Genomic DNA, 18,988 nt, shown 5'->3' with positions numbered 1-18,988 from the left:
TTCTTTTCTATTTCATTTAGTTCTGCTCTGATCTTTATTATTTCTTTCTTTCTTCTTCCTGTGGGTTTAGTTTGTTGTTTTTTGACTAAGTCCAAGTGTGCAGTTAGGTCTTCAATTTTTGCTGTCTTCTTTTTTATTTTTTATTTTCTTGTTTTCAAGTTAATAGATCACACAAAACGTACATTAAAGGACATAAGATGTTCCTATATACCCCACTCCCTGCCTGTGCACTCCATCATCTATTTTATTGTATGTTTTGAAGATACATAGATCACAAAAATTGTCACATTGAAAAGTATAAGAGAGTCCCATATACCCTCCACCCCTCCTCACCCAGTTCCTCTCACCCAGTTCCTCAACAACCTCTTTCATCACTGTGGCACATTCATTGAATTTGTTTAATACATTTTGGAGCATGGCTGTACTAGATGGTTAATGCTTTACATTGTAGCTTACATTCTCTCCCAGTCCATTCAGAGGGTTATGGCAGGATCTATAATGACCAGCATCTGTCCCTGCAATATCATTTAGGACAACCCCAAGACCCAAACATACCCCCACATCACATCTCTTCTTCCCTCTCCCTGCCTTTGGCAACTACCATGGCCACTTTCTCCACATCAATGCTACAATTTCTTCTATTACTAGTCACAATAGTTCCATAGTAGAATATCAGTAATTCCACTCTAATTCATATTTTATTCCTCCATCCTGTAGACCCTGGGATGGTAATATCCATTCCACATCTATATTGAGAGGGGCCTTAGATTCCACATGGATGTTGGATGCAATTCTCCTGCTTGCAGTTGTAGGTTCTTGGTTCCCTAGTGTGGTTGTTAACCATCTTCATATCCCTATTAGCTGACCTGGGTAAGGCCAATGAACAAGAGAGTAGGAGTTACTACTTTGCTGAAGCTCAGGGCCCAGGTTGTTCATGGACAGTCCAGAGATTCAAGTATCCTGAGTATACAGCAACCATAGCCCCAACCACAGGTTCAGTAAAAGTGACAGAAGAGGCATGTGTAGAAATCTGAGCCCAGCTCCATCACACTCAGCAACATAAATTCCAAAGTATGGCCCAATGGCATTGTGCTGAACTCCAGAGCCATTTTCCATCATCACAGAAACTGTGGGTCTCCATAGCCCTCAGTAGAACCAGTAGCTGGGATTATATCTACTTTGGCTGTCTCTGGGACCCTGCTGAAGCGTGCATTAGTGAGACCACTCAGATGACATCCCAAATCTTTTCTGAAGATGATGTGGGCTATGGGTGGCAGGCTCTTTGTCTCTTTAGACATAATCTGGGTTGTCTGTGACTTGTGGGTGTGGGATGATGAACAGTTGCAGTCCTGCCTTTGGTGAGCAGGAAACAGTTTAACAATGCAAGGTCTATAAACTTTAAGTATTCAGGGGAAATGCAAAGAAAATATGCTAAAAGCTCATCGAATGCCTGAGGTCCATGCTAAAAGCTTACTAAGATGTGGAAATATATGCTAATTCAAGCCTATTGAGAACTGAAACAAAAGGACCATTTGGCCTTTCCTCTATGTATAAAAAGGACTAAAAAATCTTGTTCGGGGCTCAGGATTCAAACAGAAAGTTCCCGAGTCCCGCCGGCTGTCAATAAACCATTTTTCCTTCTCAAAATCATTCCTGAGTCCTGGCCTCTCTATACTCAAGTAATTGAACTTCTCTCAAATTCTACAACATTTTTGGCGACCACGGCAGGACAACAAACGAAGGCCAGAGACGGTAACATTTTGCTGCCCCTTCCAAATCTCCAAGGAAGCTGGGAGGACTCAGGTGAACCCCAAATCTGGGCGCCCCTGGATTAAATTTAATCCAGAAAAGACGTGGGCTCCACCAGAATCTTCCCAACAAAAATCAAGGGCAATGGAAGGTCTGAAGAGAAAGATTCTGGGAACGAAAAAGAACTCCGAACATGGAAGAAGGTAAGACTCCCCGGGTGAGCACAGTCTGGAAGGCCCTAGCTTTAATTGCTAGGAAGGGGAGGCTGATCACCTCCTGAGAGAACCCTAGTAGCCCCATAAAATTGGGGGGAAGCCATTCTCTCTAGGCTTGGGAAGAGGAGAAAAACTGGGGAAAAGCCCTGGTGTTTTGGGTTTGTCTAACTGCATGTTAGAATCTGGTACTAGTCTTATATCCACTAAAGGAGTGGTGTCTTAATTTTAGTAAAAAGGATTGTTTATAGGTTCAAGTCCTAATGTCCTGGAAATTGGTCTAGATTTAAAAAAAAAACAAAACTTGGTTACAGGAAAATGGATTGGCTTTTCTGGTGGAGCTTGGTCTGGGGGTAAAGTTTAGACAGTGGAAAAAGTCTAGCTGAAATCTTTTGTTATGGTGCTAAATTGTGAATGATTTCACTTTATACCAAATGTTAAGTGTTCTGAGGTTTGTGATGGCTGTGGGGGCAGCCGTGGTGAAAATATATATAAACTTGTGGGTCAAATTAGTGACCTTTGTGCTTCTGTCTGTGTCAGCTCAATGCTAGTGTTGGAGTTGTGTCCTTATGTAAAGTAGAATTACAGCTGAGCTGGAGCCCTCCCTTGCCATTGGCAAGGGGGTGAAATGATTATGGGGCAAAACTGAGGAGTCTGGATGTTTGCGGAGTCTAGATGTTTGTGCATGCTCTGCTGTCTGTCTCTGGTCTGGCCCTTTGCCGGGGCTTGGAGGCCATCTGTGTCTGCGCCATGCACCCAAGTTTGTTGGGGCTGCCCCAGTCAGGGTGGCTGGGTCCCCTAGAGAGTTGCTGAATTTGAGTAGGTTCTGTCTGCCCATTTTGGCCTGAAAGCTGGAAAGGGGGGAGCAGCTTGCCCCTTTCCAGTGAGTCCACACCTTCTATTCATAAGCTGCATTACTGTTTGATTGTTGTGCACCCGACTGCCATGAAGGGGGTAAAAAGCAGAATCAGAATAAATGCAGTAAGGTTCCCTCCCTAGGGTGTCAAAGCCAAAATACCTTTGCATTCTGCCCAGGTTCTTAGAAGGTATTGTAGTAACTTTAAGTAAGAGAATGTGTTCTGTGAAGGTAAAATTTGTCTTAAGGGTATATATAATTATAAAAGTTTTACAAAGCATTGTTTAAATTAAGGTATTTAAATGGCTAATTGCAGAAAGTCATTATTTAACAAAAACTGAATTGATAATAACAAAAGGCAATTTTATAACAAACTTATTCGGCAGCCAGTCTCCCCTGCCAACTTGCTTCCAAAAAAACTGTTTCTGGTATTTAAAGTGAAGAAAAGTTCATTATTTTAACAAGCTTGTTTAGTATTAATGGCAATTATATGTTGTAAGAAGTTTGCCTGGTAACTTAGTATGTGGGATATATGGAGTGTGTTTTTATTGTTAAGGAAACAGAAGATGATTTTGTCCTAAGATAAAATAATTGATTATTGGAAAGAGTAGAGTGTGGGAAAAAACCTGAATGAATACTGAAAGTGTAAAAGGTTTGTGGAAGGAAAATTTTTATGATTAAAATTAAGTAAGATCAATATACAAAGAAAATCTTTTATCAATAGCTTCTTGTGCTTTAACCTCATTTCCTCAGTGTTTAAAGAAGAGTCTTACCTCTTTTAAAAAAACATTTATGTTCTAGAAATCAAATCCTGAAAAGTAGCTTTTTATTTCAAACTAACTGCAAGAGATTTAATCTTTTACTTTAAAAAAAAAATAAAGTAATGGTTAAGTTCATTTAATATGTTATAAGTCAAATGAAAGGTATTTAAAGGTGTTATAAAATTAATAGGTTTTTCAAAACTAATAAAAACTGTAACTAAGAGTTAAAATCATTTATAAATGCATTTATATTATAAAGCAGGGGAAAGATAATAACTGAAATTATAGCTGGGTGAATTTAGCCTGAAACTATTATTTAAGTGTAAATTCTAAACTAACCTTTCCTTTGTTTATGGTTACTTCAAGCCTAGCCTCACCCTTTGCCTTTGCCTATGGTTATTTCATAATTGAGAAGAGCTGGGACATCACTGTCTCCTCTCCTGGTATTAGTAACCCTTTCTCTCATGAATTCAAGTGTAAACTAAATAAATTGCTGCCTGATGGAATAAGGTTAAGTGACCACTGGAGTTTTATTATCTCCAAAATAAAAAAGGGGGGTGGAGGGGGAGAAGTCTCCTGCCTTGACGGTCAGTGTTCCTAAGAGTGGCAATTCATGAGAGAAACCAGTCTGTCCTCCCTGAGGCTTCAAATAGCCTCAGTAAATATATATAAAATTAATCTTGTTGCTTATCCAAAATTCTGCTAAATTCAAAGTAAAATATAAAGTTCTGAAACAAAAAAAATAGTGCTAAAGCATTAAAACATTTTGGTTACAATCCATTAAGAAAGAAAATTCTTGTGTAAAACTGCATAGTCATAGTATAAAACTGCATAGTCATAGTGCAAATTAAGAAGAGTTTCAAGAGTCTTTGAAATGTTTTGCAGTCACACTTGTTTTGTAAAAATTAGAAGTTTAAAGAAACTAAAGTTATGTTGTTGTGTCAAACTATTCATGTCTGCCTATTTGCTCAAATTGTTGAGGTTAAATATGCAGTTATAAGTAATATATATTTTGAAACCCCAAATTAAGCTAAACAGTATATAAAATAATGCAAATTATAAATAATATCAATGAGTTTTGTTTCTGTGTCTAAATCTTTGTGTCTGCCCATTTGCTCAGTGTATATCTTCATACATCAGGATAATAATATCAAATTAAAAAATGAAAATTCTTAAAAGAGCTCTATTCAAATTTTTAATTAAATATGCAGTTATATATGTAAATAAATATTCTTAAAGCCCAAATTAAACTAAGCAAGATGAAAAAGTCATAGAAATCTGATTATAAAAACAATTGGGAAAGGGCCTCCTCTTTGCAAGAGCTTTAAAGGCAAGACTAGGTGTAGCAGATTAAACCTATCTACTAGGCTAGGGAATTAAGAATCAGTTTGCCTGGTAATTTCCCAGTTTAAACCTTTTGTCAGCCATAAAATGTAAAAAGACAAAGATTAGGTTAATTTTCACATAAGAAAAATGTTGATGTAATCTGGTGGCCTGCTGCCTCAGTCTCCCACTCCCAGGTTGGACAGCAGTGGAGTAGACCAGTTTAGGACAGTCCTATGGGCAGTGGAAAGATGCCCAAGAAGGAGCTAAGTCGGTGCCATTTCAGCACTAAATTCTATTCCTTATTTGAAAAAGGGGAGCAGGTAAAAACTAAAATGGTTGGAATGTGATAGAGATACACAAACTTTTGCATGGAAAAGTTAAATCTCAGACAAGATGTAACTTCTGAAGTATCCAATCTATGGAAAAACAGAGGAAGAGCTTGCATGCTATGCTAGGCTTAGGGGTATATATTGTGTCATTTTTCTTTGTTCGGGGCACCAGCCATATCTGGCTCTGCGCCCCTTCTTGCAAGATTGAGAATAAATTCTTTTCTTCTACACAATCTGGTGAGCCTTATTTTCTTCCAAAAGATTTCTTTCCAACAAAATAAAGGTAATTAGTGGCTCTATTAACAAATCTCAGTAAGTAAAGGAAAGTCCATAAAAACTATGGAAAGATCTTTCCTGGGTTATGATTTAAAAAATTAAGTAATTGTGTAATGTGTTTTAAAACCTGGTAGTCAGTATGCTTTTAAATTAATAATTTTCATAACTTAAAGAAAAAAGTTTTTAGCTTCCTGTAAGGGAAAAAGAAAACATTCCTTGCATAAACTACTATGGTTTCAATTTTATTTAACTTGAGTGTAATCTCCCATAGTTAATTTATAAACTAAATTAACATTATATATACAAAATCTTTAGAGTAATGAAAATTGTAAATTCACATTGGTGAAATTAGGCTAAAGGAAAAAGATTGTAGATATGCTCTCTTAAATAAATAGAGTAAATTTCTTTGGTAATTGTAATTTAATAATTTTATTTAAACATAAAGTGTCTAGTCAATGTGGTTATAGTCAATTATAAAGAGGGTGTAAAACATCTGCCAAACTGAAAATGTTTAAATAGTTCTAGTTCTAAAAGTCATTGTTAACTAAAACTTAGATTGGTATTGGTAGCAGAAATAACTTAATGATAATAAAACCTGTCTGAAGGCCACCACAAAGTACATATTTAAGTAAATGGTAATAAAAAAGTTATCTTGATTCTATTGGAAATCTTCTGTTTTCATTTTAACAATGAAAAATAATATTTTTCTTCTATTACTAAAGTACCTACTGTTATCTTCATAGTAAAATTGTGTAAGTAAACAGTCATTTGATATATGTGTTGCATTAAGTTGTTTAAAATGTATTTAAAAATGAGGAATAAACTTTAACATTGTCAAACTCTTGTGCATTCAAACCAGGCCTTGAATACATTACAGGTGGCCTCTCCATGTGAGTTATTGGCTAGGCTGGTCACTGACCCCTCAATTAAAAATATTTGCTTTATCAGCCTCTGGTTCTGCTCCTGAAGTCGATGGAAACTACGTTGCAGTTTCAAGCTCCTGCAGCAGCCAATAATAACTCGGTACAGCCAAGTGTACAATGGATATCGCCTCCAGACTGGCACTATTCCATAGTGCCAGAGAGCACTATGCACCAGGCTAGTAGAATACTGGAAAATCTCCCTAAGATCAAGGATGCTGCGACTTGCTCACTGCGTTGAAGAACATGCTAAGTGGAGCCATGATACCAGGATACTGTAAGTGAAACCTAAACACAATTGGCATTATGGCCTGCTCTCATAGAGAGATAACATGTAAAGTATTACAAACCTGAAACTCAAAACTAATAATTGCAACTCCAAATCCTTATGCATTAAGTAATACATTAGTTAATATTAAGTGTTGTACTTTTATCCTGTACTAAATATATGCCTAATAATTATAACTGCGACGGCTTGCTCAGTCGGTAGAGGTGGGGTCTGGCTGCGGATGAGGGGTCGGTCCAGCTCTGGACGAGGGGTCGGTCCCGCTTGGGACGAAGGGTCGGTCCCACTTGGGACGAGGGGTCGGTCTGGCAGCAGACGAGGGATCGGTCTCACAGGGGTTGCGCGGTTCGGCTGACGGGGTCGCCCAGCAAAGCCAGCGACGAAGGGGTCGCCCGGAGAAGCAGGCGACGAACTGGGGACAAGGGAGGCCAGGGCCTTGTCAGGGGCTCTCAGGACTGGAGGGCGCACGGCAGAAGAACTACCCCGGAGACAAGGTAAACACGCAAGTCCACTTTACTGAGGGAGAGGCAACAGTTTTATAGGGGCTGGGGAAGGCTGATTGGTTGAAGCCATGCCCTGTTCTGATTGGTTGCCGGCGAAAGGTCAGTGGGCGGTACTGGACGGGGGAGGGGTGGTGGTTAGGGATTGGCTGTCGCTGTTGCTGGGGGAAGGGGCAGGGTTTAGGGATTGGTGGCTGCTGTTGCTGGGGTGGAGGGCAGACTTGAGTTTCCCGCCCACGCCCAGCTGTTGCTGCTGTCAGGGGAGGGGAAAAGGGCAGACTGGATTTTTCCACCCACGCCTGGCTGTTGCTGCTGTCGGGGGAGGGGGAAAAGGGCAGCCTGGAATTTTCCGCCCTGCGCCTGCGCAGGGAGAAGGAAGAAGAAGGGTGCCGCCCCACAAGGCATCGGGAGGCGCCATCTGGGAGGAGGGGCGGCCGCGGAAGCATGGCTGCCGAGAAGGGGAGACCCGAGGGCACTCTGCGCCCATGCCGAGCTTCCTTCAGGGGTGGCGGTGAGTCCGACCAGCCACCCTATTATGGGGGCAGCGGCTTGGCCTGCCGCGGCTGCTCCCCCGCCAGGCCAGCAAACCACACTTCAGCCCGAGGGGTGACCGCATATAACGTTATCTTTTCTATTTTGGATCAATGCAGAAGTATATTAGACATGTTAAATTCCTGGTAAAACATTTTCTAAACAGTTAATAAACATGTCTATAGAATAAGGTAGCAGTCTCAGCCAGTCTCAGTCAACTTCTATATTCTGCTGTACTCTGCTGTGTAGCAAAAGTGAGGCTTGCTTCCTGATGGTGAGTCACCTATTGAACAAGTCAAAATTGCTAAAAATTGTACAATAAAAACCAAGGTGTAAAAAAATCTTTATTCTGTAGTTCTAATCACTCCCACAGGTGAAAACTAAGAGAATTTCCAACTTAGTGTTCTAATCCTGAGTGAAGCCAGTTGCCCAAGGAGTGCCAGTTCACCAGGAGCATCTGACAAAGCAAATGAATGCCAATCATTAAACAGCTTGGAATGTGTCTTCAGACAAAGCTAAGTGTCTGTTGCAATTTCTCTCTAAAGATGGATAACTTAAAAAAGAATATATATGCTATTCCCACCAGCTTTTAAGGAGTGCCATCTTTATAGGCACCTAACCTTGTCTACCTCTGTAATCCAATGTGTCCTCTTTTAAAAACGGGTATTCCAAATTTTTAATTAAGTTTGTTTCTTTCAGAGTGAACATCTTATTAACCATATGAAAACTTCATCCAACTTCATACAGAATGCCAGATCCATCTTCCTCCAGTTAGAATAAATTAAGAGTTTTACACCTTATTAGGCAATGACTACAGCCCATGGCCAGCAGGAAGCAGTTACAAAAAAGAGATCCATCTCTCTTCAGCACCCCTTTTAAATTAAAGGTATAAACTCTTCAAGGGTAAAATAAAAGTAATAGATGGATCTGAAACCTGACTGGAAATCCATGTGAGCGCCGGTGGCCGTAGAATAACTGCAGGAGGCTCCCGTCCCAGGATTCTGCTGTCCAAAATAAAATCTTCTAAACTCTTAAAAACAGTCCTAGATGCTACACTAAAGATTAATAAATAATCAATCAAAACAACAAACAGCCATCCACCTCATAGCTCCAACAATAATTATGCCAAAGCTTAACGAGTTAAACTTTGGCACGGGGGGAAATGATGTGGGCTATGGGTGGCAGGCCCTTTGTCTCTTCAGAAATAATCTGGGCTGTCTGTGACTTGTGGGTGTGGGATGATGAAAGGTTGCAGTCCTGCCCTTGGTGAGCAGGAAACAGTTTAACAATGCAAGGTCTATAAACTTTAAGTATTCAGGGGAAATGCAAAGAAAATATGCTAAAAGCTTATCGAATGCCTGAGGTCCATGCTAAAAGCTTACTAAGATGTGGAAATATATGCTAATTCAAGCCTATTGAGAATGGAAACAAAAGGACCATTTGGCCTTTCCTCTCTGTATAAAAGGAACTAAAAAATCTTGTTTGGGGCTCGGGATTCAAACAGAAAGTTCCCGAGTCCCGCCGGCTGTCAATAAACCATTTTTCCTTCTCAAAATCATTCCTGAGTCCTGGCCTCTCTATACTCAAGTAATTGAACTTCTCTCAAATTCTACAACAAAGACTCTTAGCCATAAAAATGCAATTGTCTTTGCCATTTTCCCATTTTATTTAATGTTAAAACATTTTTAAACATGATCCTACATATAGGCTGAGATATTCTGCTGGTCTGATTTGACCCTTTTATTCAAGGTCTCCTTCTAGATGCATCACTGGTTAGTGATTTGTAGCAATCCCTCAATGCCAGGGAAGCTTATCTCTGGGAGTCATGTTCCACACTGGGCAGAAGGTAATGCATTTACATGCTGAGTTTGGCTTATAGAGTGGTCACATTTGAGCAAAATGGAGGCTCTCAGGTGGTAACTCTTAGGCACCCTGCAGCTCTGGGCCTAGTTCATATTTCTGGCACACAGGATCATAAGCATAACCGTCAGTATCAAGGGTTCATCGTTGGGCCATCCTTCTTCATTGGTCTTTGTCATTGCACTTGGGGGATTGTTGCTGTTCCATTGGGGAATGTGCTAGAGCTCCCCTGGGTAGGAAATCAGCACTCCCTTAGTTGTCATTTGTAACTGTAGCTACTACAAAAATACCCAACATATATCTGAAATTTTTTAATAAATGACTTTTCTACTTGTAGAAGAATTTTTTATTCCCCCTTCAGCTTTCTTGCTGCCTGCTGTCTGTGTCCATTCACTGCATGTTCTTCCTGGGTCTACTTGTCTCCCTTTGTTGCATTGTCTTGCTGCATCAGCTCTCTTTGGCATGCAGGCCAGCTTGCCTTCACAAGGAGGCCCTGGGACATGAACCCAGGGCCTCCCATATGGTAGATGGGAGTTCAATCATTTGAACCACAGCTGCTTCCCATATATGAACATTTGTGTGTACCCTGTATACCTGTCCTGGAGAACTCCCTGCCAACCATGTGCTTTCCATGAATAACACTCCACACCAGTGTTTCTCCCCTGCCATAGTTGAGCCCCTCTGTGGTCTAAAACTTCTTAAAAAATGAAGCCTAATATATTGCCAAATTCAATTAATAGGAAAATGAAATATAGTGATGGGCTTAAAGATTAGAAATAGAACACATAATAATAAAGAAAAAATAAAATAAAATAAAAATAAATTGCAGTATTAAAAATGAAAAATATTATAAAGCTTTGTTTTTGCTGTTTGCCTTTCATCACTACAAAGATGTTGCCCAGTATGTACATTGACAAGGCAATTTCTTTCATTTCTTCTGCAGTGTCTACATCCTTTTTTCCCCCTAGTTTTTAATTTTGCCTTCCCAAAGGTTTAGATCACAGTAATTCACATATACAATATAGAGGACTCCCATATATCCAACATCAAACCCCTTCCCCACTATGCCAGCAATGATCTTTTAACATGTCATGTTATATTTGCTGCAGCTGATGTACAGATATTGAAGCATAACTTAGCTTTCAAACATGGTTCCACTTCGGTTTACAGTATGGTTTATATTTTAGACTGTACAATTTTCTACATTTTTAGATTCCTTATGTTTTACATTATGATTTGCATTTTAGCCTATAAATTTTTATGCATTTTTTATGTTATTTAACATATCCTATATCCATATTGCATGATCTTGTGGAACACTTCCATTGCCCCCAGTTACCTATTTCCATCTATTCTATACCTCTCTCCCCCTCCCCCCAGGGCCCATAGTGACAGTCATTCTTCACTACTTGAAGGACCAGATTCATAGCTACTTGTAACAATGCTGAGGGTTTGACATACTAGACTGCCTTAACCCATTGGGAGTCACCAATTCTCTCAAGAGACACAATTCCCGCTCTTTGAGAACATCAGGCCTCCTCAGGATGTATGTACACATTCACATTCATTGTATGGGTCTCCACCCAATGGTATAACACACTATGACAAACTGAATACTCACATACTCCCTAGAAGCCTGCCCCTGGGCCAGATGGCCCCCTCTTCAGCACCTTAAACAGGTAATTCTTCCTTAGTATGTTTTCTAAATGTTTACTTAACATTATAGTTTCAACCACACCCTTGGAAATCTCCCATGTTAAATTCTTTCCCCCAGGCACTCCCCCAATCCCTGAGCCATCTGACCCATCCTCCCAATCCTAGCCCCTTCAAGCCTGCAAAGCACCACTCAATGGTGTCCCTATGCCCCAATATAATCCATTCCCTGTAAAAATACCTCTCTCTTATGTTAGATTTCACCCATGTAGTTATTAGCTTGAAACCTTCCTCTCTCCACCCACAGCTTCCTTTAGGCCTATCATCCAGTCTCTACCTCTCTAAGACATCTTGGTTTACTTATTTCATATCAGAGAGATCATGTAGTATTTGTCCTTCAATGCCTGGTTTGTTTCACTCAACCTAAGGTCCTCAAGATTCATCCATGCTATCCCATGTGTTTATACTATATTCCTTCCTATAGTTGAGCAGTATTCCACTGTAGGTATATACCCCATTTTATTTATCCATTCATATGTTGATGGGCATTTGGTGTGATTCCAAATTTATCAATAGTGAATAATGCTGCTATGAACATTGGTGTACCTATATCAGTTTTTGTCCTTGTTTCCAGTTCTTCTGGGTATATACCCAGCAGTGGAATTGCTGGTCATGTGGCAAATCTACAGCTAGTTTTTTGGGAATCCATCAAACTGTCCTCTTTTGATGTATGAATTTATGGCTATGAATTTCCCTCTCAGTACAGCTTTTACTGTATCCCATTAGTTTTGATATATTGTGTTGTCATTTTCATTTGTTTCAAGATATTTACTGATTTCTTTTGAGATTTCCTCCTTCATACACTGTTTGTTTAAGAGTCGTGTTGTTAAACTTCCATATCTTGGTGCCTAATCTGGATCTCTGGTCCTTGCAGATTTCCAGCTTCATTCCACTGTTGACAGAGAAATTATTTTTCTTTTTATTTTTTTAAGAGACAACTTAATTGCTTTATTTTTCTTCAATATTTCCTTCCTCTGAAGAAAAGTTCTTTTCTTTTGACTCAGAAGGAGCAGAAAAAGCAAAAGAGGTACAGTGGTCCTTTGTTAATCTCAATAATTTATATGTGTACATATAATGTTATTCCACTTGTAAAAGACTTTCACAGACTTTTCTTCATCTGACATAATTAAATACCAAGGAAAAATGAACAGAGTAACTAGTCTTTAATGAGTCTGAGTGCTTATGAGCAGCCTATTAGCAAATATTCATGACAAGTAAAAACTAAAGAAGAACAAAAGGAAATAACTAGATCATGTGGAGGTAACAAAAAGATAAAACCTAAGGATAGAAAAGATTAAGTGGAGAAATTCTACAGAATTTTGGAAAGTTAAAAAAATGTGAAGTTAGATTGAAATGAGTGGGTAATACAGGCAATAAAGATTGTAGGGAGAGACCTGTGGTTTGGAAAGTGTCCTTAATCAGCCTTCAGTGCTGCCAAACAGGAACCCAGAGAGGATGTTGAGAATACACAAGAACCCTGTGGTGGTGACTGAACAAAACACTATCAGGGATTTCATCAGAAACATAATCCATTCATGGAACAGTCTGGCAAGGCTGGGGAGCTGGTAATATGCACTTGAGTACCTGTGTCCAGTCTTGATTTGACATGCTGATATCTTGGGTTCTGTGACATCCTTTTGGTGAGATACTCAGGATTCCCAGTTTGCCTCTGGACAGACATATTTTCTCCAAAGGACCACAATGGGTGTTCTAGCCTTGCTGGATCAGAAATTATTTTTTATGATTTCAATTTTTCTGAATTCATTGAGACTTTCTCTGTGGCCTAGAATGTGGTCTCTCTTAGATAATTATCCATACGCACTTGAGAAGAATGCATATCCTGCTGTATTTGGGTATAATGTTCTGTATATGTCTATTAAGTCCAGCTCCTCTAATATATGGTTCAAAGTCTTAGTTTTGATGTGGGCTATGGGTGGGGGGCTCTTTGTCTCTTCAGAGATAACCGTAACCTAAGCTGTCTCTCCTGACTTGTGTGTGTGGGATGGTAAGAGGCTGCAGTCCTGCCCTTGGTGACCATGGCAACAACTCCAGTCCCAGGAGACCATTTAGCAATGCAAACTCTATATACATACCAGTCAGTCCAGGGAAACTCTGATGGTGGTGATGCCAAAACTTAAGGGAACTTGGGCTTGGCCTTGAATGGGAAATATAATATAGCCTGTGCATAAATTAAAAATCATCTAATTCTGTATTCAAGTGTGCCTAGTCTCTAGAAATCCAATTAAGTGATATGGGCTTTGAATGTTCAGAAATTATGTAAGACTGAATGTGTATTCAAGGTTGCATCCAGACAGAATGTAGGCAAGATGCTAATTCAAGCTCACCTGAGGTGCGGGCAATATGTTAATTCAAAACCTACCTGGTACTCAGGCAGAGACTTAATTAACAAAGAAAGTAGTTTTCTTTGATAAAAGCACCATTTGACTCCCCACCCTGTATAAAAGGAACTTGAAAATCTTGTTAGGGGCTCAGGTTTGAAACAGAAAGCTTCCGAGTCTGGCTGGCCATCAATAAGCCATTTTTCCTTCTCAAAATCATTCCTGACTCCTGGCCTTTCTATATGCAAATAATTGAATCTCTCTCAAATTCTACAACAGTTTCTTGATTGATTCTCTGTTGAGATGTTCTATTCAATGGTGACAGTGGTGTATTAAAGTCCCCCAGTATAATTATAGAGGCATCTATTCCTTTACTTAGTTTTTCCAGTGTTTGCGTCATGTATTTGGATGCATTCTGGTTAGTAGCATAGCTGTTTATGATTGTTCTTTCTTCTTGTAAGATTAACCCTTTTGCTAATATGAAGTGTCCATCTTTGTCTATCACAATAGTTTTGCATTTAAAGTCTATTTTGTCTGATATTAATATAGCTACTCCTTCTCTTTTTTGTTATTGTTTGCCTATAAGACTGTTTTCCAGGTGTTCATTTTCAACCTCCTGGAATCCTTGGGTCTAAGATGTGTTACTTGTTGACAGCATATAGATCAGTCATATTTCCTTACCCATTCTTCCAATCTGTATCTATTGACAGATGAGTTTAATGCATTGACAGTGTTATTACTCCCAAGGAATTAATTACATTAGCCATATTTTCTTTGGACTTGTGTATGTCATATGCTGTTTTCATTTTCTCTTCTTAGTAGTTCTTTCACTCTCCTCTAATTCTGTTTCTCACATTTTTTTTCTTTCCTCCTGCAAAACTCCCTTTATATTTCTTGAAGGGGATGTTTCTTGCTGGCATACTCTCTGTTTTTGTTTATCTGTGAATATTTTGAACTCTCCATCATTTTGAATGCCAGCTTTGCTGGAAAGAGTATTCTTGTCTGGGATTTTTTTTCTTTTATTATCTTGACTATGTCATACTACTGCCTTCTTGCCTCCATGGTTTCTAATGAGAAATCAGCACTTAATCTTACTGAGCTTCCATTGTATGTGATGGTTGTCTTTTCCTTGCTGCCTTCAGTATTTTCTCTTGGTCTTGAGCATTGGGTAATTTGACAAGTATATGTCTTGGGATAGGCTGTTGGGATTTATGCTGTTTGGGGAGCATTATGCAACCTGGACATGTACATCCATCTTCCTGAATCAGCTCAGGATGTTTTCAGGCATTATTTCCTCCAACATCCCTTTTGTTTCCTTGCCCTTCTCTTCTCCTTTATGGGATGCCTGTAATACATATGTTTGTGCATTTTGAGTTGTCTTTCAGGCTCCTAAGTCCCTGCTGGATTTTTCAGTCTTTCTATCTATTAATTCTATTATCTGTTTGATTTCAGATAAACTGTCTTCCACATCCCTAATTCTTTCCTCTGCACCTTCAAATCTGCTGTTACTTGCTGAGAGTATATTCTTGATTTCTTGGATTGTGCTGTTCATCACCATCGTATCTGTTACCTTTTTGCATATGTTTACAATTTCTTCTGTATGCTCTCCAAGTGTTTTCTTACTATCCTTAGTCTCTTCCTTCAGTTCATTAAATTGGTCCATGATATATGTTTTGAGGGCTTTGATTAGTTGTTTGATGTCCTGTTCCTCTTTCTGATTTTTAGTTTGTTCATTGGGTTGAACCATGTTTTCCTGATTATTGGTATGGGCTGTCATTTTTTGTTGCTGTTCAGTCACCATTTTATCTTGATGAGTTTGTTCAGTTGATTAGGTTCTCCATCTATTCTCAGGGTTTATGTAGGTGCTGTTTTTGTGTGTGTGTTAAGTCCTCTCTTTGAGACTTAGTTCTTCTTATTTTATTTCTCTGTTGTTGTCTAAATTCCCTTGAAGGGAAATATTAGGGCCAGGTAAAGCAAAAGAATTAAGAAATGAAAACATGTAACAATAGTATTGATAGTAAATGTTAGCAGAAGAACCTTGTGAGAGCTAGGAGAATGGATATTAAACTCATGGTAAATGGAATATGGAGAAATGTAGTATGAATTAAAATGCCAACCTAATCAGGAGAGAGGGAAAGAGAAAAGAAAGGAAAATAACAGAATGAGTGAATAAAGGGTAGAAAGCAGAATAGAGGGGTTAGAAAAAATGTCAGAAAAATTGGGGGATAAACAAAGAGAGGTGGAATGTAAGAGCAACAATAGATGATGAAGGATAGAAAGATGTGAAGGAAATGGGATAGCATTGTTAGCAAAAATCAGCACACACAGAAAAGTGGATATTGAGGATGAGGAAGCGCAGTAAATAAGAAACACTGCCTGCAGGACCTAATAGAAAAAAAAAAGAAAAAGGAAAAGAAAGAAAAGGAAAAAGAGGGAAAAAGGGGGAGTCATGGGCAGATATAGAGGAAGGAAAGACAAGGAAAAAAAAAACCCATTCAAGATCTCAAGCAAGGAATCCTCTTTGCAATTGAGTAAACTGCTTAGGAGTGTATCCTTCCCCCTTTCTCTTTTCCTCACTTCCCTCTGTCCAAGAGCAGCAGAAAGGCTGTGTGAGGGCTCCCCTCAGAGATTCAAATATGATCCTGGTGAACCAACTCACCACAGAAAATAATGACTTAGTTTCTTTGAGAGCGAACGTGTACACCTTGCCTGGAACCCTAAATATGCTATTGGTAGCCTACAAAGCATGTCGTACTATCCCCCTCCCTTAGCTTTGTTATTCAGGACTTGTTAATTTTCTGACTCCACCTCTCCCAGATCAAGTTTCCAGGTCCCAGGGTGTTTGGTAAATTGGGCTCTCTCAGCAGATTCACCTCTCCTCTCTACCTAAACTCTCCCCAGGCCAGCTAGTATGCTCCTCCAAGGTCATAAAAAGGGGGGGCAAACAATTGAACCTGCACTCCCTGGGCCCCTCTGCATCATCAATGAACCCTCCCACCCCAGGGTTTGTCCAAGATGGGAGGGCTAGGGAAATGCCTAGGTTCCAGGAGGGCGGGGTTTAGGGAATGCAGGCTTGGGAGAACACAGGCTCAGGGAACATGGGTTGGGGAAACATGGGCTCAGGAGCTGCAGTTTTGTGGAATGTGGGTTACAGGGAATGCAGGGTCTGGGGAATGCAAGTTTTAAGGATCACAGGTTTGAGCATCACTTGTTTGGGAAACACGGGGCTCTGGAATGCCACAGTGCGACCAGTGGTGTTCAGGGAATCCTGCCACACTCATCCCTAGGGGAAGCGATTTTCCTTGCCATAGCTTCAGCTCTAGTGTCAGAGACCAGCAGTTTTACCTTGACCAAGCACATTTTTTGTAACACTCTCTTTAGATCAATGTCCAGAAACCTCCTGCTTTGTGGGTTCCTAAAACTGCTCACTCGGGTAGGAGTCTGTCCTCACTCAGCCAGGTTTTTGCAGATGATGAGGATGAACTCACATGGATGCCATCTTGCCTCAGCCTGCTAAACTAATTTTAATGTCACTCAAATGTCCTAGCATATGGCTCATCAAATAATTTATATTAATAATCTTGCTACTGTCACTATATCTAGAGGGTTTTCCTCATTATCTTAGCCCTGAATCTCATAGTTACTTCCCAAAATCACCCAACTGATAACCCTGTTTCTTTGAATATCAGCAGAACCATACATTCTCCAAGCTACAATTCAGTTCATTCAAACAACAGTCCAGAACATCACTCAGAATCACATGAACAACCTCCTACTAATGCATGAAATTCAATACCAGCTGTTAACCCCTAAAACACCATTACAATAACTCAACAAAACTCCACTCCACCCATCAGCAGCAGAAAGGAGCCTGAGCTCCTCTTCCAATTCTTACACCAAACCATAAAGACAACAACCCAGGAGTACGAAACTGACATCTCTGCCATGTGAGCAACAATTTTAACACCTAAAACCACAGCCCACTGGACGGGATGGAAGGGAACTTTTCTCCACCCCTTGATAGCGGGAAGTAGCCAGATCAGCCAATTCCCCAAATCCCCTCACCCTTCCATCCTGCCCAGTATCATACACCCCAATACCCAGGTCCCCCAACATATATATATATATATATATATATGAGTTAGGAATGTTAGTGATTCCCTCTCTCTAGGTTTGCAATAATTGAGAAGCTATGACTCAATTACCTTGATATGCCCTGAGGAAAGACAAGCTCTCCATAAGCCTACCTGTCTGAAACATGATACTTTCCCAAAGATTGAACAAAGAAACCATGTGAACTGTGGACACAGAAGTAAAGGGAGATAGAGACATTTATTCCCTGCAGATAAAAGGAACACCTGCTCCACCAGCATTCCAAGAAAACATAACTCCCACTACTCTCTTGTCATACAAGTGAAAATTTTCACCTTGAGGGCACCCTATTGGCCCCTGTACCTCACTCAGACCCCAACCCCCTCCCACTGACTGTCATTTCCCTGCCTAGAAATGTACTGTATAAATTCAAATCCCCCCTTTCCAGAAGAGGGCTGAAGTCCCTCATCAGACCTCTGCAATGCCAGTGAGGAGGCTGAAGTCTATTCTTCAGACCCCCTCCTTTGGGAGAGCTTCCCAATAAATTTTCTGCCAGCATTCAGTCTTCATGTCCTAGTGAGCCACCTCCATTTCTACAACAATAGGAAAATGGAGTTGGTTTGTTTTTTACCATAGATCACTAGGACCCCAGCCTTTAGAAATAACAAGGTCCGTTCTCATCACTAAAGCATCTAGGTCATTTATTCATCCATTTGTGTGTTTGGTCAACAAGAACGTAATGAGAGTTGGAGAACAATGATAAGGAATATGTAAAGGAAACACAGATTTCTGGGCTACACCCCAGAGTTTCTTATTCAGTAGATGTGAGGTGAGCCCCAAAATTTGCATTTCTGTCAAGTTCACAGATGATACTTACTCTGCTGGTTTAGGGGCCACTTTCGGAGAACCATTGGCTACAAGGAAAACCTGACTCTTTATCCTGCTTCCAAGATAAATGGGAACTTCACATACTACTTTCAGGGTATGAAAGCAACATTGTAACCTAAGATAAAATAGAAGTGTCACCTGCCAGTCCTCCAAAATAATAAAAGCTTGACTATTCCCTGTAAACCTGACAAAAATAATTTTATCCTTGGGTTTTGCTCTGCTAATTCCTGAAGACACATCATGACCTTTGGGAATATGAAAGTCATATGAAAAACCTGCTGATTTTCCACCATGAGTTAATGTAAACTCAATAAACTTTGTAGTTGTGTTGGGCCCTTCCCCTTTACAAA

General features: G+C 39.8%; 1 long non-coding RNA gene across 1 annotated transcript in view; it reads left to right on the top strand.

Annotated features, from left to right (window-relative positions):
• LOC131274418 (uncharacterized) overlaps positions 1-6,868 on the top strand; it is a 144,376-nt gene extending 137,508 nt beyond the window's left edge. Inside the window, exon 4 of the long non-coding RNA XR_011646410.1 lies at positions 6,458-6,868. This is a non-coding gene — a long non-coding RNA (uncharacterized lncRNA). The remainder of the gene's footprint in view (positions 1-6,457) is intronic.
• Positions 6,869-18,988: the final 12,120 nt, after the last annotated feature.

Source organism: Dasypus novemcinctus, chromosome 18, assembly GCF_030445035.2.
Source record: "Dasypus novemcinctus isolate mDasNov1 chromosome 18, mDasNov1.1.hap2, whole genome shotgun sequence".
In the NCBI taxonomy this organism is placed as follows: Eukaryota; Metazoa; Chordata; class Mammalia; order Cingulata; family Dasypodidae; genus Dasypus; species Dasypus novemcinctus.
This window is presented reverse-complemented; position numbering and strand designations above follow the sequence as displayed.